Here is a 19,401-nt window from a genome sequence, read left to right as displayed (position 1 = left end):
AAAAGGGAAATAATATAAATCTTAGCTAAACAGAAGCTCAGAGCAACGGATCACGATGCAAGCATGAAGCAAAGCAAATGAGATCTGAAGGAAGGAAGGAGACAGAGGCATTGCGGGTAGGGGAGGAGCTTGGAGCTCAGATCAAGATGCTGGCATGCAGCCATCCGATCTGTGGCAGATCTGGGAAACCAAAGGTTGAAGACCAAATGAAGACAACAACTTTATCTACACAGTTTCTCCACAGAGGTAATAGTATTAACAACTTTTTACCACCAAAGTAGAAAAGTGTGTTCTCATTTTAAAATACAAAAAAATTACATAACAGTCAATAAAAATACTTCTTCATAGCTTTAAAAATAAAAGTAATGTGGAAAGTCTTCTCCTGAGGGGAAATTATATTCTCAGGAATAGAACAGCAATAACTGACTGTTGAGCCTAGAAAGCCCACAGCAGAGGTCTTCTTGGCAGCAGAAAAGTTCTGAAGGTCTTGGTGCCCAAACCTGAAAGTCAGCTCATCTCGAGCTGTCAAAAGGTTTGAGCATGTGGAAGGTGCCCTGAAGCTCTGGAAGCTGGATGGCTGATATAACCCATATAGCTTAGACTACTGCAGCAAAGATCAATATGAAAAACATCTAAGTAGTCCCTATGGTACCCCACTGTGTCTTCATACTCCCCAGGGCACCCCCATTGTGTCTGCATACCCTCAGGGCATCTCATTGCCTCTGGAAGACAGTCTTACAGTTAGAATAGCAGTCGGATGCACTTATAAAGCCATAAAAAGTTAGTTTATTAAAGAAGCAATGGATTCAGTAAGCAAAAAATACACAAATGTCTTTGTGTGAAAGTTACTACTGGGCTTCAGTGGACATCTGTTCAACAAATACCTGTATTAGATTTGAAACATACAGCAGTTAGTGCTTTTTTGGGGAATGGCCATATACAATTTTAACTTTATGGTGTATTTTAGTTTGACACACAATTATTTTCAGTTTAACTGACAATATTATTTGTAAAAGGTGAGAGCTGTAATGGGGTCACAATTCCCCTCCCCTGCTAATTATGTGAATTTAGTATTGGGAATGTTATGGTCATTATATCAAGTATTTATTGTTTCTGTCTATAGGTGAACTTGAAAAATTTGAGGGACTTGCGAAATAAAAGGGCAGACTTTTCTTTCACTGAGTATCTCAGTAAGAGGCAGATAAGGTTCTTTACACACTATATCAAATAAAATGCATAGATGGCTGTTTCCTTAAAAAACTTGACAGCATGTATCCACCCCCCATTTGCAAGCAGCCCTCCCCTATTGAGAGTTACTATAATATTATTAGATCATCGGACTTTAAAAGTCAGGCAACAAGCTTGTCAAAAGTTAAAATCAGGAGGATAGCGGTGCAATATATTTATTTAGTTGTTTACTGCATATATCCTTTGTTGATTAGGTTAATTCCACTAGGCCAATGACCGCTTTTCAGAGGAGACCAGATGTGGTGTGCAAATAAAGTTGATAAAGTGTTTATTAATCAGAAAAATAAAAGCCTTCACAACCTCCCTTCCATACTTTTTCTTAAGCTAACTCTACCAGTTTCAGAATATCCAAACTTCCTCTTCACCCCTAGAACTGACATAAAAATGTGTTACTTACTATTACATGTAACTTGTACTGTTTGCGCTACGTTAACAACGTACCTCAAAGTTGTAAATACAAGATCTACATTGTCAACTCCAATATGTTTACTGCATCATGAATTCCATATTTTTTATGACATATGTATTCTGTATGTCAATGACTTTATCATAATTTTTAAAGACACTGTATGCCTTTTGACCCAGGCTGTGCTTTGGGCCAGTGTGTTTACCCAATCAACAAATGTATAAGTAAATAAAATAAACTAAAACACATCCAGCAGAGTAAATGCCTCTCCACAATATAGAGCAGTAAATGTAATCAGTCCAACACAGAGGTAGTGAAAGCGGCAGCCATGAAATGCCAAATAATCCAGCCTTACATGTAAAATAAACAGTCCTTTATTTAGAGCACCAAGGTAAGCGCTTTCACAAAATGCTTCATAAGACCATAAAACCCTCTCCCAACAAAGACACTTACTTTTATAGCCATCACATGATACCTAATAATTAAACAATTATCTTTTAAAGGAACAGATCTATTAGAGAGCAAAATCATGTTGCAGTGTTCTAAAATATTATAACAACTAACTGTGACTACCTACATATACAATATAAAAAACTTGAGTATACTGAAACACATGTAATAATTAGCAAAACATTGGCAAAACATTAGCACACCTAACATAAAAACATAAATATAAATAAAAAGGATACACTTGACCTAACATTGTCCACAGATGCGAAAACAAAAATGCAAAATACCAAAAAAAACTGACCGACTAAGACATAAATGTGTATAAATGTTTTGAAAAATGCATGGATAGTATGGACATAAATGCACTGCATTTGTAAATGAAGAGACCTTACATACCTAAGATGTATAAGTTGTGGAAAACCCTCAAAGCAAAGTAAGGGAATATAACACCGCATACCCATCATCTTAGAACTTGTCATTCATATACACATTTCTGATGCATCAAAAACAAGAACCTGAAATATGCGGCTAAGTAATTCCTATAAAATTTAAATATGTGCATGGATGTATTTCTAAACCAGAAATGCAATTACATTAAACAAAAAATGTAATTCCTTCAACCCAAGGTTTTCAAATAACAATTAAGCCCCTTGATCTTAAGATAGGTTTAAGCGAGGCTCTCTCATTGAGACCCCTGCCCTTATCTGCTCTCAGTCCTAATATCCAATTCGTCTCCTTCTTTTCAGTCCCATTCCTTATGTTACCTTCCCTAACAGTTGGTACCACATTATCTATAACCATAAATCGAAATATATGTTCCTTGCCCTCTGTCAAAACATGCTTGGCTAGGGCATTGTTAGTATAGTTGACCCTAATAGCATAGAGATGCTCCCTCATTCTATTATGAAACACCCTATTGGTTTTGCCAACATAGAATGAGGAACATATCTGACATGTAGCTAAATAGACAACGTGTGGGGTATTGGAAAGGACTGTTTATTTTACACATAAGGCTGGATTATTTGGTGTATAAGTAAATAAATTTCATAAAAATGTAGAAAACTGGTGATAAGAGAGATGCAAAGGATGTGTTTTTGCACTTACTCTTAACTGATTTTGTTGACTTTATCACTATTTTTCAGCCTGCACTTGTTAAAGAAAACACCACCTGTTTGTTCCTGTACTGCTCTTAGGTTGTTTTAACAGTATTCTAATATTTCCTAACATCCTTTGGTACTGCAAAAGCTGTTCTAAGTTTGCCAAACTTCTCCTGGGTCTGACAAAATATTTCTAAGTGTTGCAAAGTCTTTCTGTATTGTTCTCTTACGTTGTGCACTTTTTGTATTTTGTTGAAAATTTCTGAGGGTTAGTGAACTTATTTCCAAGGATTCCTGGCATTCCAGCAATTCTGACGTTTGCTGTAAAGCATTTGTTACTGCACTTTAGCTCAAAACCAGTTAGTTTTACATTAAAAAGGTTCTTTTGCACTCAGGTGAGAGCAGGACTGAATTCAACCCATCCAAGTTGGAAACTGCTAGTACAAAGTTTACTGTATCTTAATCTGATTGGCCTGAGGGATTAACTGCATAAAAGTCTTTCATCCTGCTAGTATAAAAGCTAAACATAGTTCCTCATGCCTTGTATATAAGCAAACTTTTCAAGTTTATAATCCCCTAAAGGAGACGCTCTCCATAGTCCTCACTGTTAACAGCTGCTCAAAGACCTGCCAGTTTGTACAGAGCGCAGTACCACTGCAGGTCATCTATCCGGAGCTGCTCAACATTTGGTGACTTTTGCCAGAGGTTTGGAGAGTTTCTGCTAAAATTGAAAAAATAAGAACTTTTTGGAGGGTTTTTTTGCACTTTGCTGACTGCATTGTGTCATTTTGCTGATTTTTGCTGTATTTTTCTGCACGTTAAAAAAGTTGTTCTGTTGCCTTAAGTAGCTAGTACATAGCATAGACTTCATTCAGATCAGCTGAATCTAGACTGTATTGTTTTACTTGAGCACTATTCCAGCCATCTTACATTAGGAGGGTCCTGCCTGCACCCTTGTTGTGGTAGTTTGTAGTCTGAGCCTCATCTGAGTTGGAGGTTACAGGAGGAAAGCTCACTGTGTCCCTTCTATTGGTAGTTCAGCTTAAAAATGTTTAATTTTGCCTGTATTTAAGCCTCACATCTGCACTTAGCTGCTCACCACACAACAGGGTTCAGCACTGCCCTGCATAGATCTAAAAACCCTCCCAAACTTCCCTGCTGTATTGTAGGAAACTCAGTTGTGCACTGAGAAGCATTGCCATAGTTTTCACCCCTAGTCTTCACTATAATAAGCCCCTTTGTTAATCCTAGAGCCCAATCTAGTCAAACTAACCCACTCCCCAGTAGTAGTTATGGTAAAATCCTGCCATAATGGACGGTTAGTTTTGAACCATTTCTCTGGCCAGCCTGACATGGGCATCCTGAGACAATGTAGTCATTGCCAAAATGTATAACCACAACCACTTACTCCTAAAATAATCAAATACAATATATGAGAGATGTAATTACACTATGAATTTGGAATCAATTCTCTCACTTAACAACAAACCAGACATCAAACAGGTTGTCAGCACAAACACACATCATCTCTCACACAAAACAAGTTTACAACACATAAACCTATTTACGCAGAGGTACTCAACAAAAGCACACCAAAAGATCAGAGACTTCCCAACAGCAAACCACTTGCACACACAGCAAACAGAATCCACTGCACATACCACCACATATGAGTGTCTCATCAAATAAGCCTATAAGGCAAAACGCCTCAAAACCAAATGTCCTTTTCATAGGTGACTCCATAGTGAGACACAGAGAATGCCCCCTTACTAGATTGGACAAGGAGAAGGTCACAGTCAGCTGCCTGTCAGATGCCAGGATCCGTCAGATCACACACTCACTCAAGTCACTCAACAGCAATTACTGTTATGACTCTGTCATAGTACATGTTGGGGTGAATGACCTGAGATGTACCTCTCTGGACTACATTAAGAGACATGACCAAACTCTCAGATTATGTGTCCAGCCAGGTATGTCCCTAGCCATAAGCAGCATTCATTCAACCTTCACCTAGGATGCCACAATATAGACAAAAAATGATTGACTTCAACAACTGGCTTAGCTTCTGGTGTCAATCCAAGGGGATCCAGTATCTGTCAGCCTGGGAAGACATGGTTGACAGACTATGCTGCTTTGCCAGAGGTGGTCTTCACTTGTCTCCTCAAGGTTTTCCGATACCATATCCATCTTCATGAAAGCCAAATACATCTCAAGACTGGTTAAACAGTATGACTCTGTTGAGCCACTGCAGGTCCAACTAACTATAGTTAAAAACACCCTACCGTATCATTGCTAGCTACAGGCCCCCACCATGAACCATGAGAAGGAACAACCTAGCTGGACTTACTAGAGCCACTCAAAATACAACCACATGCTGTGTTTTTTTCTCTTCATCTTTTTTAGTGGATTTTCTTTCAGGCTGTCTACGTTTCTTGTTTGCTGGCATGCAGGCAGTGGACTTACTAGCCGATAACTGAATTTTCTAAAACAGGTTGAGATACTGACCCTTACTCCTCAGTTTCTTTTTTTCACACAGGGATAAAAGAAATTAAACTGCTGATCAGTGTGCAACATTTCTAAGTCCATACGTTGTAAAGTGTAGTTTCAATTGATTTCAAAGGCATTAGAGAATATAACAGATTTTCAGCATGTTATTAATCCGAGAAGGCAACAGCTGGGTTGTCAATATTTTAAGCACGTTAATGTGCAATGTAACTGTAATAGCCAAATGTTGTCAATGGTATTTTATGTGACTGCAAAGGTACACTTCAGTATACGGGGAAAATTATGAAATAATGTTTCCAAAGGATACAATGGATAGAAGAATATACTAGAGAAGTAAATGATATGTGATGATTTCTAGATGCTATCGCTTTTGAAGGCTGAAAGCCAAGCCATCATTGAAGGCTATGAGCTGACATGCCAGATTTTAGAGGAATATATCACTTCCACTTGGTGATCTGCAGGTTTTTGTTTTGATTCTTGATAATATGGAGTAATACTGCCTGTTTGTCTATAAAAGCACAGAATGGAACAATCAGATTTAGAAAGTAGCAGATTTTACCAACATAAAACTTCTTTGTGCACCAGTACCTCAGAAGGCTAAAATAAACCTCAAATTTGTTGGAACATGAGCCACTGACTGCTAGTATTCCATGCTTCTGTTTACTCAGTATGCTACTGCAGTCTTTACTAGGTACACAGACGTATTAAGCAGACGGTTTTGACCACCTCAGCTGGCACTGCTTTGCTTTTATTGTACATTGATTAAGAAACTAAAACCAACTACCCTGTCTGCTGATCTCCTCCAAGCAGAGTATTTACAAAAAGCAGCCAATGCTATAGCCTACCCAATCTCCATACTGATCAATAAAACTATATCTGAAGCTAGTGTCCCCTCCATCTGGAAGATGTCCCATGTAATCCCACTAAATAAAGGGGGTAGCTCTACCAAACTCTCAAATTACAGACCCATAGCTATTTTGTCACCACTAGCCAAAAGTATGGAGAAATGCATCCATAAACAACTCCTGAACTATCTCATCAAATACAAGCTCCTGACCCACTCTCAACATGGTTTTAGACCCCACCACAGTACCACCACTGTCATCCTCTCCTTTTCTAAGTAATAAATCAAAACCGTAACAATAACCAACTTTCCTCTGCCCTCTTTCTTGATCTCTCCAAGGCCTTCGACATGGTTAACCACCAACTACTAATACAAATACTGGAAACTATTTCCCTAGACAACCAGGCAACCCAGTGGTTTCAATCTTACCTGAATGGTAGACAACAGGCTGTTCGATGGAATTACAACCTATCTACCCTCCTACCTATTACCCTTGGAGTCCCCAGGGCTCTATCTCAGGACCCCTCCTATTTTCGATCTTTATCAACGATCTGTACAAGGTCATCCCAAATGCAACTTGTATTCAGTACGCTGATGACTCGACTCTAATATGCTCGGCCACCTCCCCAACAGAGCTGCAGTCTTTATCCCAAACTGTTTATAATACAGTTAAAAAGTGGCTCCTTAATCATCGACTTCTATTAAATCCTAAAACCATAATTTCCCCAGATCTCTCTACCAAGCTCCTAGGTGTAATAGTAGGCAATAACCTTCAGTTTGACTTGCATGTTAACCATACTATTAAAGCAGTAAATAAAAAACTTGGCTCGCTATACAAGATTAAACCCTTCCTAATTCCCCTAGCTAGGACTGTCATTGCCCATACTCATCTACTCTCCACTCTCCTTTACGCCTCCCCCTTATTCACAAACTTGAGTAACACTGACCTGAACAAACTCTCGAGCTGCTATAATCACATTGCTAAATTTGCCACTGGGTCAGTCTATAGAACACACCACTGTCTTAACCACAAACAACTAGGGTGGCTGGAATTACCCAACTTACTACAGATCAATCAACTAGTAGTCGCCTTTAAGACCCTCTACCAGCCTGAAAATACACCAGTACTTAGAAACCTTATCACCCCCTACCAGAACTTCAAAACCCTTCGATCATTCAACAAAATGTTAGTCTATACTTTCAAAACTAACAACTCTGCCAGGGATTCTCTGTTTGCTAACTCTGTTGGTAAAATATGGAGCTCACTTCCCGCCGACCTAACCTCTAATCTCTCTCTAACTCAATTTAAAAAAAGTGTTACACAATACTTCAAAACACGATGGTTATGTCCCTGCTCTACTCCTGTCTAACTCCTTCCCCCTCAACTGTGCCCATTGAGAACATTTTGTTACAATATCCTACTAGTATGGTATTAATATACGTGACTGAATGATGTGTTTTACCTTTTGAATGTAATGCTGTACAGAATCTGTAAAATACTGACATATATGTGTTGAATGAATGATGTGTTTTATCCTTTATTGAATGTAAAACTGTAAGAAATCTGTAAAATGTTGACTTAATTGTAAATCTGAAATAGTCTTGTATTTATGACTGGAGCTTTTCTCCCCGGGCCTCCACTGAAAATGGACATGTATTCAGTCGGACTATCCCAGTCAACAAATGTAAAATAAAGTAAATAATAAATACAAATATGTTGTTTTAGAGTATGATGCAATTATTGTTGTTTTAGACTGTGATACTATATATAACCTAGCTCTGAATATTGCACGCTGTTTCCGCGTGGAGCACAAACTAGGTTGAAAGTTCTCTCTATGACCTTACCCAGGTACTGAATTGCTACGTACTACTAGCTTTGCTTAGTTTTTCTAATTAGTTAGGTTAGCTTTATGTTGCTTAAACTGAGATACTCTGTTTAGCCATGCTCCATGTGCATACGCTTATATGTGTATGCCTTCTCCGAGTTGTGCTCAAACTGCTCCGTAGGTATCCTCTGCAGCCTTATTTAACCTCCTCGAAGGCTACCGACTTCTATGAGGACTCCGGTTGAATTTACTGCAATAGTCAATTGTTGATCTACAATCCCTAACGCTTCTCATAGCATTGTACACTATATGCGCCATATGAGTTCTGGTGCGTAGAATATGTAGACCACGCTAACTAAGCCAGAGTAGCATTTGGCATCCTTGTCACTACACTACCAGATCCATTTAGACGACTTAATTTATTACTTTTTGCATTCTGATTTACAATCCCTAACGCTTCTCACAGCGTTGTACACTATATGCGCCATATGAGTTCTGGTACGTAGAATATGTAGAACACGCTAACTTAGCCAGAGTAGCATTTTGGACTCCTTGTCGCTACACTACCAGAACCTTTAGACGACTTAATTTGTTAATTTTTGCACTTTTTAAAACAACCAACAGAGTCTAATAAACCGGAAACAAGTTACAGATATATGGATACCTTCTATGTATTAGCTGAAATACATGTTATTCTGGTCTAACATTATGCACACTCATCGCATACATTTTAATACTTATGGTACACTATACTGTAATCCTCACCTAGTCTTACCCTCAGCTATTCCATATTATTAAGCGCTATTTGCTGCACTCTGTTAGAGGTCCTAAAACCTATCAATTACAATTGAATGTAGCTCCAAAACAATTACTTATCTACTAGGCTGTGCTAACTTCATGTCCCACATATTTTTGTCTCTCACAAGTCTTTTGAAACTAAAGCCTTACTTTGAAAAGTGATTACAAATTAAGGGAATTATTTGAAACTAAAACCTTACTTTAAAAGTGATTATAACTTAAGGGAACTGCATTGTATTAGTGTATGTCATGGCTGACTACTGGATATGTATTAGTGCATTACCTTGAACTGTTGGAGGTTACTGAATACCTATTTCTGCTTTTACAGTATCTAACTAACAACCACCACATATGTGTTTTACTGTTCTAGATTAACATAGTTATTTTGTTATAGTCTGCTTGACCAGCTGTGTATCAACTGCATTGTATGAAACGCTTGATTCATCTAAAAACTTGTACTTGTCCTCACCAGTTCTTACTCACTTTTGCATGTAACTTTCACCCTTGCTTTCATCTTAGGTTTTTACTCTTCTCTATCTCTTTTTCAGCTTTTAGGCTTGTGCCTGTGATACAGGCTGTCCACCCTACCCCCACCCTACCCCAACATAACAAGGTAGAAGAAAATCTTTCAGGAACGGAAGGGCCTACCCTATAAGAATCCCTACATATTTTTAAGGCTCTGCTCGCCTAGCCTTATAGTATAAGAGATAAGCTACTGCTCCAATAGGTATTAAACTAAACTTTGTGATTGTTACAGTAGAACCTATTGTAAGGGCCAGCACACCCGAGGACCCACCCCAGGCCTTCAACAACTCTCTCACCTGTTTTCTTCTTTCTACCTCCTCTGTAGATTAAATGTAACTCCCTTCTTCCTCCACTAGAGGGCAGCAGAACTCTAAGCATGTAAAGTTGCTTCTTACCTGCCAGACAAACTTCTGTAACCCTGTGGTGCAGCCTTCCTCTGTCTACCCTGCAAATACCCTTACTGGAAGTAATTACCCCCCACAGTCTGAAGGATAAACCACCAACCTTTATGTACTGTTAGTATCATATCTGAACCTCTGGAAAGAATAGGAAAGAGGGACCTTTCTCTGTGCTTATTATACCTACACCCAAACCCTTATTTGTCTATCTTTACTACGCCTGTCCTACACTTCCTTATTTCACTTGGAAATCCAGTTACCTTTATTTAGTTAGTTATATCTGTTACCTTTCCTTCCCCTTTTACATCCTTTCTTTAAGCATACCACTCTATTGCCTTTTACTACATAACTCTAGAAAATATTCTTACCTTCCCTAAGCTTGTAGAACATAGTTGTACTGTATGACTGATTGCCTCCAGCCTCTAGCCCTGCGGGCTCACTCCGCTCCCCTACCCTACCCCCAATTCCCACCCACCCCCAGTGCCCTTAACCTTATACCTCACTTACCACACCCCCTCCCTCATCCCACAAATCACACTCAGCAATCAATTTACTAATACCTCCACACCCATCCTGTTATTCCACTACCTCCATAAACTGTGTCTATAGTAACTCACAACACCCTTCCTCCTTAACCACTATCTTTGTCACCTTCCCCTTTACTCTGTTCTCTTTCATTATTCCCCTTGCTTGTTACATTCTACTCAATTTCCTAGAACCTCTTACATTAAATCTCCAAAAATGACTCTAACTGTAAAATCAAAATTTACTAAAATCCTACTCTTAAGCATAATTTCAACTATCCTGACCTATACCTACATACTCATCTCATTTGAAAAAACATACTATAACCACTTTAACTACTCCCATAAACAGACAAAAATTCACAATTCTGTATTCCCTAAAAGTAAACTTAACATTACCTCAACTTCCAGCTACCTACTACCTAAATACCATAGACTCTCCCACATTAAATACCATACAGCTACTATAACAAGAGTGAAATATCTAACAATCATTATTAATAACCCCACATCAAGACTTTGTAAGCCTACCTTAAAAGATGGTGACATACATCCCAACCCTGGCCCTACAAATCCACCTACCCTGATAACCCATCCCAAACTCCCCAACTCTTTGCTAATAGGACATCTAAATATCCGAAGTGTTAATAACAAAGTAACCCAACTTCATGCCCTTCTAGATACCCATAGCTTTGACATCCTCTGTCTAACAGAAACATGGTTAAAGCCAAAGACCAAAGACAATGAAATCATTCCCCAAGGATACAATATACTAAGACTAGACCGTATAAAAAGTAAGGATGGTGGAGTTGCAGTCTTATTCAAAGAGGGACTTCAAATCTCCACCTTACCATTTGACCCACCGCAAGATAGTAAAGCTGAAGTACTTGTCACTAAATTTCAAATAAACCATAACAAATCTTTATATATTATCTGCAACTACCTTCCACCTGGTAATAATATTAGCACCATAGAAAACATCCTAAGCTGGGTGTCCTCTACATACCCCCAAGAAACTATTATACTTGGTGATTTTAATACTGATTGGAAAACTGTCAAAGCTGATAATCCCTCCTCCCATATCAACCTTCATGGATTCAGTCAAACTATCGTAACCTCTACCAGAATCAACAAACCAAATAAAAAAGAGAGCATCCTAGACTGGATTCTTATAAATAGACAAAAACAAACTTACAACACAGGAACTCTACCAGATGATGTTAGCGATCATACTTTAACCTATATCCTTAGGCATAAAAATGATATCTCTAATCCCCCCATCTATAGAAACATATGTACCAATAAACACTTCGACCCAACATTATTCCAAAATGAACTAAGTGCTTGTAACTGGAACCCTCTAAAAACTCTACCACTTCAAGAAGCTGTTGACTATCTAAACTCCAATTTCCTATCTATCCTTGACAGGCATGCACCCAAAAGGACCATTAGAATGAAAGCCAAACCAGCCCCCTGGCTTACTAATGAAACCAAACAAAAGATCTTACTTAGAAATAAAATCTGGGCAAAGTGGAGAGCTAACAAAAATATTTCTGATTAACAACTTTTTAAACAACTGAGAAATACTACAAAAAAGGCAATACTCACAGACAAAAATAACTACTACTGTAAAATACAGCAAAATCACCAAAATAACCCCCAGAAGTTTTGGTCTAGTGTGTATAAACTCCTTTCCCAGGGCACTCCCATACACCTATCCCGCTTCAGGCAGACCCTAACACCCCCCACCAAACAGCCAATGCCTACAACTCCTTCTTTGCAGAAACCATACAAACACTAGCTAGCCAACTTACTCCAGATAGCTTAAACCTTGCCACGTCCATACCTAGTACTCTACCAGTATTCTCTATTCAACCAATATCTACCACTTTCATCTACAAACTCATCCAAAAACTTAGGCCTTGTACCCCTTCTGCTGACCAGTTACCTTCTGAATACCTCCAAAAAGCAGCCAAAGTAATTTCCTATCCTATATCTATCCTCATAAACAGAACCATTAAGGAAGGTTACATTCCAAACATCTGGAAAATCTCCCATATCATTCCCCTTCACAAAGGCGGCAACTCAAATGACTACTCAAACTATCGACCAATAGCACTCTTATCACCCTTAGCAAAAATCATGGAAAAATGCGTTCATCATCAACTTTTAAACCATTTAACACAAAATAACATAATAGCTAAATGTCAGCATGGTTTTAGGCCATCTCATAGTACCACAACCGCTCTGTTATCCTTTACAGATGTTATAAATAGAAATCGTAATAACAACAACAACCGCTCATCTGCACTCTTTATTGACCTCTCCAAAGCTTTCGACATGGTTAACCATGCACTTCTGATCAACATTCTTGAATCCTTCTCTCTTGACTCTTTAGCTATTAAATGGTTCGGGTCCTACCTAACCAATAGACAACAAGCAGTTCTCTGGGAAAACAATATATCATCCCTTCTACCTGTTACACTGGGAGTCCCCCAGGGCTCCATTCTAGGCCCTCTTCTTTTTTCTCTTTTTATTAACGACCTGCATGTAGCAATCCAACAGGCCACCTGCATTCAATATGCAGATGATTCAACATTAATTTGCTCAGCAACCTCACCATCTGCACTACATTCCCTGACTCAGAATGTATTTAACACAGTAGAAACATGGTTCACAAAACGTTGTCTCCTTCTTAATGCGAAAAAAAAACAAGCTCCTTCTTTTTACACCCTCTAATAAGTCGACCCCAATTGATTTATCTGTCATTTCCAATAATAGCACAATCATACACCCTGACTCTACAACTAAACTGTTAGGAATTACTATTGATAACAACCTTACATTTGATAGTCACATTAATAACACCATTAAAAATGTCAACAGGAAAATTGGCTCCTTATATCGAATCAAAACTTTCTTAACTCCAACAGCTAAAACCAAAATTGCTCATTCCCATTTAATTTCTACTCTTCTTTATGCCTCTCCCATATACACCAACCTCAAAAAGAATAACCTTGTCAAACTACAGCATGCCTATAACAGCATCGCCAGATTTGCCACTGGTAACCCCTTTCGAACTCACCACTGTCTAAATCTAAAGCAGCTGGGCTGGCTTGAACTTCAAAACCTTCTGAAAATCTCCCACCTAACCATGACCCATAAGATATTTTATCAACCTAATAGCACTCCTATACTATCCAATCTCATAATCCCTTATAAAAACCTAAACTCACTGCACTCCTCTAACAAGCTTCTAGCTAGTATAACCAAAACTAATAACTTGGCTGGAGATTCCCTGTTTTCTAACACAGTGGGAAAAGACTGGAACCTCCTTCCAAATGAACTAACAACACTTTCTTCTTTGCCTCTCTTTAAACAAAGACTAAAAACATACTTTAAAACTCATTGGTTATGTCCATATTGTAAACCTGACTAACCTTTCCCTCTACTAAGGTTACTTCTACACCCTACCAATTTTTCACACATATTTCTTTAATTTCTATGATGAAGAACTGAACTGCTGACCACAATGAAACAATTTGGTAGATTCCATCCTGCTTATTGTTAGTACAACCTAGTACATAATAACACTATGTCACTTTTATTGTGTAATAGAATTCATCTCACCATTCTTAATGATTTCTATACTAGTGTAAATATCTTTTTTGATCACTTTTTTTTTTTATTATTATTACTGATTTTTGTATAGTTATTTGAACTACTTTCATTTATGATGTTTCAACTATGTGTACCATCCTTGTTGCTGTATTTTAAGTAATGATCTAACTATTAATGTTGGAGCTTTTCTCCCCGGGCCTCTACTGAAAATGGAAATATATCCAGCTAGACTAGCCCGGTCAACAAATGTAAAATAAATAAAATAAAATTTTATGAACTTTACGTCTGTCTAACAGATCTTTATGCATTACCTCAATGTTGTATGACAAGCAAATTGAGTATCTCACCAGTTCCAATTATCATATGGTTTGCCTGCCAGCAGTTTCTTGCTCCGTTCACATAACTTCACAGACACAAACATCAGTCAAAATAGCAGTACACTTATGTCTCAACATTCAATTAATTATATGGTTCGAAGAATGACTGCCAAGCTGTGGCAACTCAAACAGGTAGGTGGGGTCAACATATGTTTTTCCTTCAATGCTGGGAATATCAGATGTCTGTGGGATCTATTCCACCCACCTGGTGTCAGAATTCATGCACTCCCAAGGTGCCAGCCTTTATTTAGTAACTTATGTGGGTGTTAACAATCCCCAGGCATGTACTGAAAAGAGAAGAGGAATTTCCAAGTGTCCCAGCCAAATTTAGCCCCTTCCAAAGAGAATATAACTGTTGTTTAGAAGACCATTTAAACCAAATTGTGCAATATTACTTAATCGTTAATTACATACCTCTCAACTTCTCTACTCAAGAAGTCTGAACAAAGCCAAAAATAATGGGGGGGGGGGCAAAATTGCTCTTCTAAATGTAGGAAGTTGCTAGAGTAACAAGTTTTGCATTAGTATACATTTTCTGAATGATGGGATGTCTGAAAGTCAAATGTCTGTTCACTAATTAGTGACTACAATATTCAATTATTTTCCAGAAAACCAAAACCTTAATCTGAAACACAGCAAAAATTAAGTACAAATGAGCTGAAAGGCATGCTTGGGCATAATGGAGAACACTGGACTAGAATAGTGTATTTGCATGAAAGTTGAAGTGCTACAGCAAAAGCATAGTTGTACTGATGTGCTCTGCTGTCATAAGATTTAAAATCACTATCACAAAGACACTGTTTCAGGACAGTGTTCTGCATGGTCATCAGTCCCAGTGAATGTTTCATTCCTTAATAAACTTTACTGCATGAAACATAAGAAATGCAGGTAGCTGAATACTGATTTGCAGGTACTGCAATCCCGGTTCCCCTGTTGGAAGGCTGGTCGGAGTGTCAGATCCCCCTGCAATCAAAAGGTAGTACAAGTGTCCCATTCCATATGTTTAGTTTGTGGATACTGTAGTTGTTCAGCCTCTTTATTCACTATCACTAGCAATATAAAGTGTTCTATGTAAAGGTAATCCAATGTACACTTAATCCATACATGTACCATTGTAAAAAAAACAGCTGATATCCCATAACGTTTAATTTCTTATATCACAGAAAACATTAAAGGTCTAAGAGATAATGGAGAACACTGGACAGAGCATAACTTGTGTTTGAATTCATAGATGCGAGTTATGATCAGACCAGTGTTCTCTATTATCGCCAGTGCTTGCTTACCATGAGCATTAATGCTGGCCCCTTCAGAATATAAGCAGCTTTCAGTATTGTCTGTTATGATGATAGAATAATTCGATATTTATGTCTTATCCAAGTTGTCTTTGCGTTTCTTACTCTGCTATGCAGTTAATCAAGATCTGTATACATTTCCTTTTTTTTTTTTTTTAATTTGTCTCTCTGGGCCATGCCAGGCCCTTTTTCAGTGAAGGTCTGGGGTGAAAAGCTCCGCAGTTAACAAAGCTTGCAAGATGTCATCCAATAATAATATAAGGCAAAAGAGCAAATGTTAACCATCACATACAAGATACAAAACTTAGAATATAAAAAAGTAGAAAAAACAGAAGAGACAGATCCTAGGAATCATATACAACAGAGTTGCATTTCAGTTTTACTGTAGCAGTAATAATGATAATGTTATCAACTTCCATTAGATTAACAGACGGGTGCAACAGAATGTGAAGGGCATTTCTGCTAGAAAGCAGATTGATTGGTACAATTTTCTACATGTGGCTAAATTACTCAGTCTTTTGACAAAAGCCCAGAAGCTTAGATTATGCAAGAACACCAAATGCACACTACAGATAGAGAGAAGATGGAGAGTTGTAGTGACATTTAGAAGGAGAAGAGGGCAGGAGCACAGATGGGGAGGATGGATTTATGTCAAAAAATGTTTCTTGCTTAATTACACTGTCTCTTAATGGTGCACAAAGGATTGCCATGTTGAGGGATACAGGAAGTTAGGATCAGACAGACCACCTCCACAAACAGACCAGTCACTAGTGGAGTCCCTCAAGGGTCTGTGCAGGGTCCACTCGTGTTTTGCATATACCTCTCAGAAGTCAAGGCAAAAGTTAAGGCCCTACGGCTGACCAAGTCGCAGATGATTGTGAAACAGGAGCAGTCATAGAGTCACCCCAAGATACCATCATCTTACAGGACTGTCTAACACAAACAAATGACTGGTCCCAATTGTACCTTTTGGGAAGTTGGCCACTCTGGGAAACTACCTTATCGATAAAACACCCCTAACAGTAGATCCCGTAGTCAGGGATTTGGAGACACATAGATGGCAACCTGGCCTTTGACCAACATGTGTCTAAGGTAGTGAGAAAGTCATTCTGTATTGCTTAACTTACAAGTAAGGGCAAGGCATCTAGATCAAGGAAGGTCAATCTGCCCCTGTACTCAGCCCTCATCAGATCCATCATTCAAAATAATGTCCCTTCAGTATGTACATGACCAGGTATATGCAACAAGGTAAATTCCCAGAGGTTTGTCACAAAAAGAGTACAGGGCATAAATACAATGTCCTATATAGATCTCCTCAAAGCCCTATCGCTACACTCCATTTCCTAAAGACTGCTGAGAGGTGATCTATGCCTAGCAAATAAGACATCCATGGATCCCACTCTGACAGATTTTTGCATATCTGCAGAATGAACAACATCAAAACTATGAGCTCTAAGGACCTAAGCTTTGCTAACAACATAAAACAGGACATGTACGAGGAACAGATATGTATCTTAGAGAATTCACATTCTCTGGAATAGACTTCCCATTCATGTGAAGCAGAAATCTTCCCTTACCCTGTTTAAGCATAAACTGGACCAGTGGATGAGAAACTGAAAGTTTGCCCCAGGTCTGACACCTATGTTTCTGATGGACAAATGTAGCCATTAAATCATGTCCTAGCTGCATACGCCCTTTAAAACAACACATAAGGCACAAAAACTTGTGGGATACATTTGGATTGCATGGCTAGGCTTATAAAAGCCCTAGTGGTCGTTAGCGTAGTACACACCTATGAACCCATGTGCATCTCTTTTCTTTAGGCCTTGTAACACAGATGGAGTGGAGTGCAGTCTTATTACTCTTGTGCTAGTATAACTCCCCCACAGGTTCAATCCAACCATTCTTTTGGCTCCATAAACTAAGAATTTTATACTCAGGCTCCAAATTAATTTTAGCAAATTGCATCACAGCTGCTCTGTTTTATTCTTTTTTATTATTTATTGGTAGGTTAGAACAACTTCATGTCATTACACACATTTTTGAACAATTGTTTTATTATGTATACAAGTCTCTTGCACAGGATCATTAGTGATACAGCTGGGCTTCATAAGTTGCTGTGTTTCAGCTTACGGGGGGGGGGGGGTGTACTTGCTGTGAATGGTTTTGGGTTTTAATCTTAAACAAACAAAACCGGTACTCAAAAATGGCAGTGTGCTGAAATATACTTTTGTCTGGTGGTTTAGGGCCTGACATTTATTCATGCACTACGTACATGGTATTAAATAAGTCCTAGTCTGGTACCTGACCATTGGTAGCTGTCTCCCAAGGTTTAAGAAAGCAACATATAAAGAGTGGGGAAGATTGTTGTGGAGAACAGGGTGGTCCAGGGTGGGGGCGTGACAGGGTTGTGGCACTGAGTGAGGGGTGGGACTATGTGATAAGAGGAGTGTGGCTTGGGGGTCCCCATAAGTGTCACAAATTGGCCCCTGCAGTTGCTAAGGCCAGCCGCACTGGGGCGGTGTTTTTCTTTTTTAACCTCATTCACATTCTGATTTTGTATGCCTACACATGCCACCTACAAGAATTTTTCAAACACAAAATGTGACAGTGATCACACACAACTGCACAGGGTCAATGCAATCTGTAGCCATAATCTGAAATGTGCTATCTAAGTGAGAGTGGAGAGAAGAATACGGTAAGTAATTGTATTATGCTGATAGACAACTAAAGGACATAACATGTCGGTACTCCAAAGAAGTATAACTTGTCACTTAAGCTATGTGTGTTGGCACACTACACCAGCAGCCCTCACTAAAAGTTCTTTATTCAATTATTTTAAATAAAGTGACCTGCTCACCAAGTCAAACAATGGAAGTAGTGAGACCTAAAGGCCTGTTTCTAAATATAAGTACAACACCCTGGATTTTGTAACATTATAACAAAGTTTCACCTCAATTTAACTATACTGCTGGAGAGGATGAAGAAGCAAATAGGTGACTGATAAAACTTTGAAAAAAGTTGTTTACCAGAACTGCCTGTGTTAACTTTGTAGCACTTGCTTTTCAATCCAACTCCTATATGCAGCTTGTTGCCTTTGATGTTGCTTTATCATATTTTATTTCTTGATTCTGCCAGCATTATCAATTTCAATGCATTTTATATGCTGTTGTGACTGTGTGAATGTCAAGAGTGTGTGTGTGTGTGTGTGTGTGTGTGTGTGTGTGTGTGTGTGTGTGTGTGTGTGTGTGTGTGTGTGTGTGTGTGTGTGTGTGTGTCTGGATAAAAAGAGATCATTCATAATACAAGTTTTTTTTTACTGCTGATTGCATACTGTTCCTATTATACAGGTATTATTAAGTACAATTAATACACATAAGAACATTAAAATATGTCTCAGCAACAGCAAAAACAGCAGCCTGGGATGACTTTTGGACAAAAATCTGGAATAGACTCCCCATCCACACAAAGCAAAGTTCACTCCTGTCAA

General features: G+C 38.5%; 1 protein-coding gene across 1 annotated transcript in view; it reads right to left on the bottom strand.

Moving 5' to 3' along the window:
- Window positions 1-19,401, bottom strand: part of ASRGL1 (asparaginase and isoaspartyl peptidase 1) — a 757,546-nt gene that overhangs the window by 382,719 nt on the left and 355,426 nt on the right. The gene's annotated exons all lie outside the window — the stretch shown is intronic.

The sequence above is a fragment of the Protopterus annectens genome, chromosome 1.part1 (genome assembly GCF_019279795.1).
Source record: "Protopterus annectens isolate FY-2018-M chromosome 1.part1, PAN1.0, whole genome shotgun sequence".
NCBI lineage: Eukaryota > Metazoa > Chordata > Ceratodontiformes > Protopteridae > Protopterus > Protopterus annectens.
This window is presented reverse-complemented; position numbering and strand designations above follow the sequence as displayed.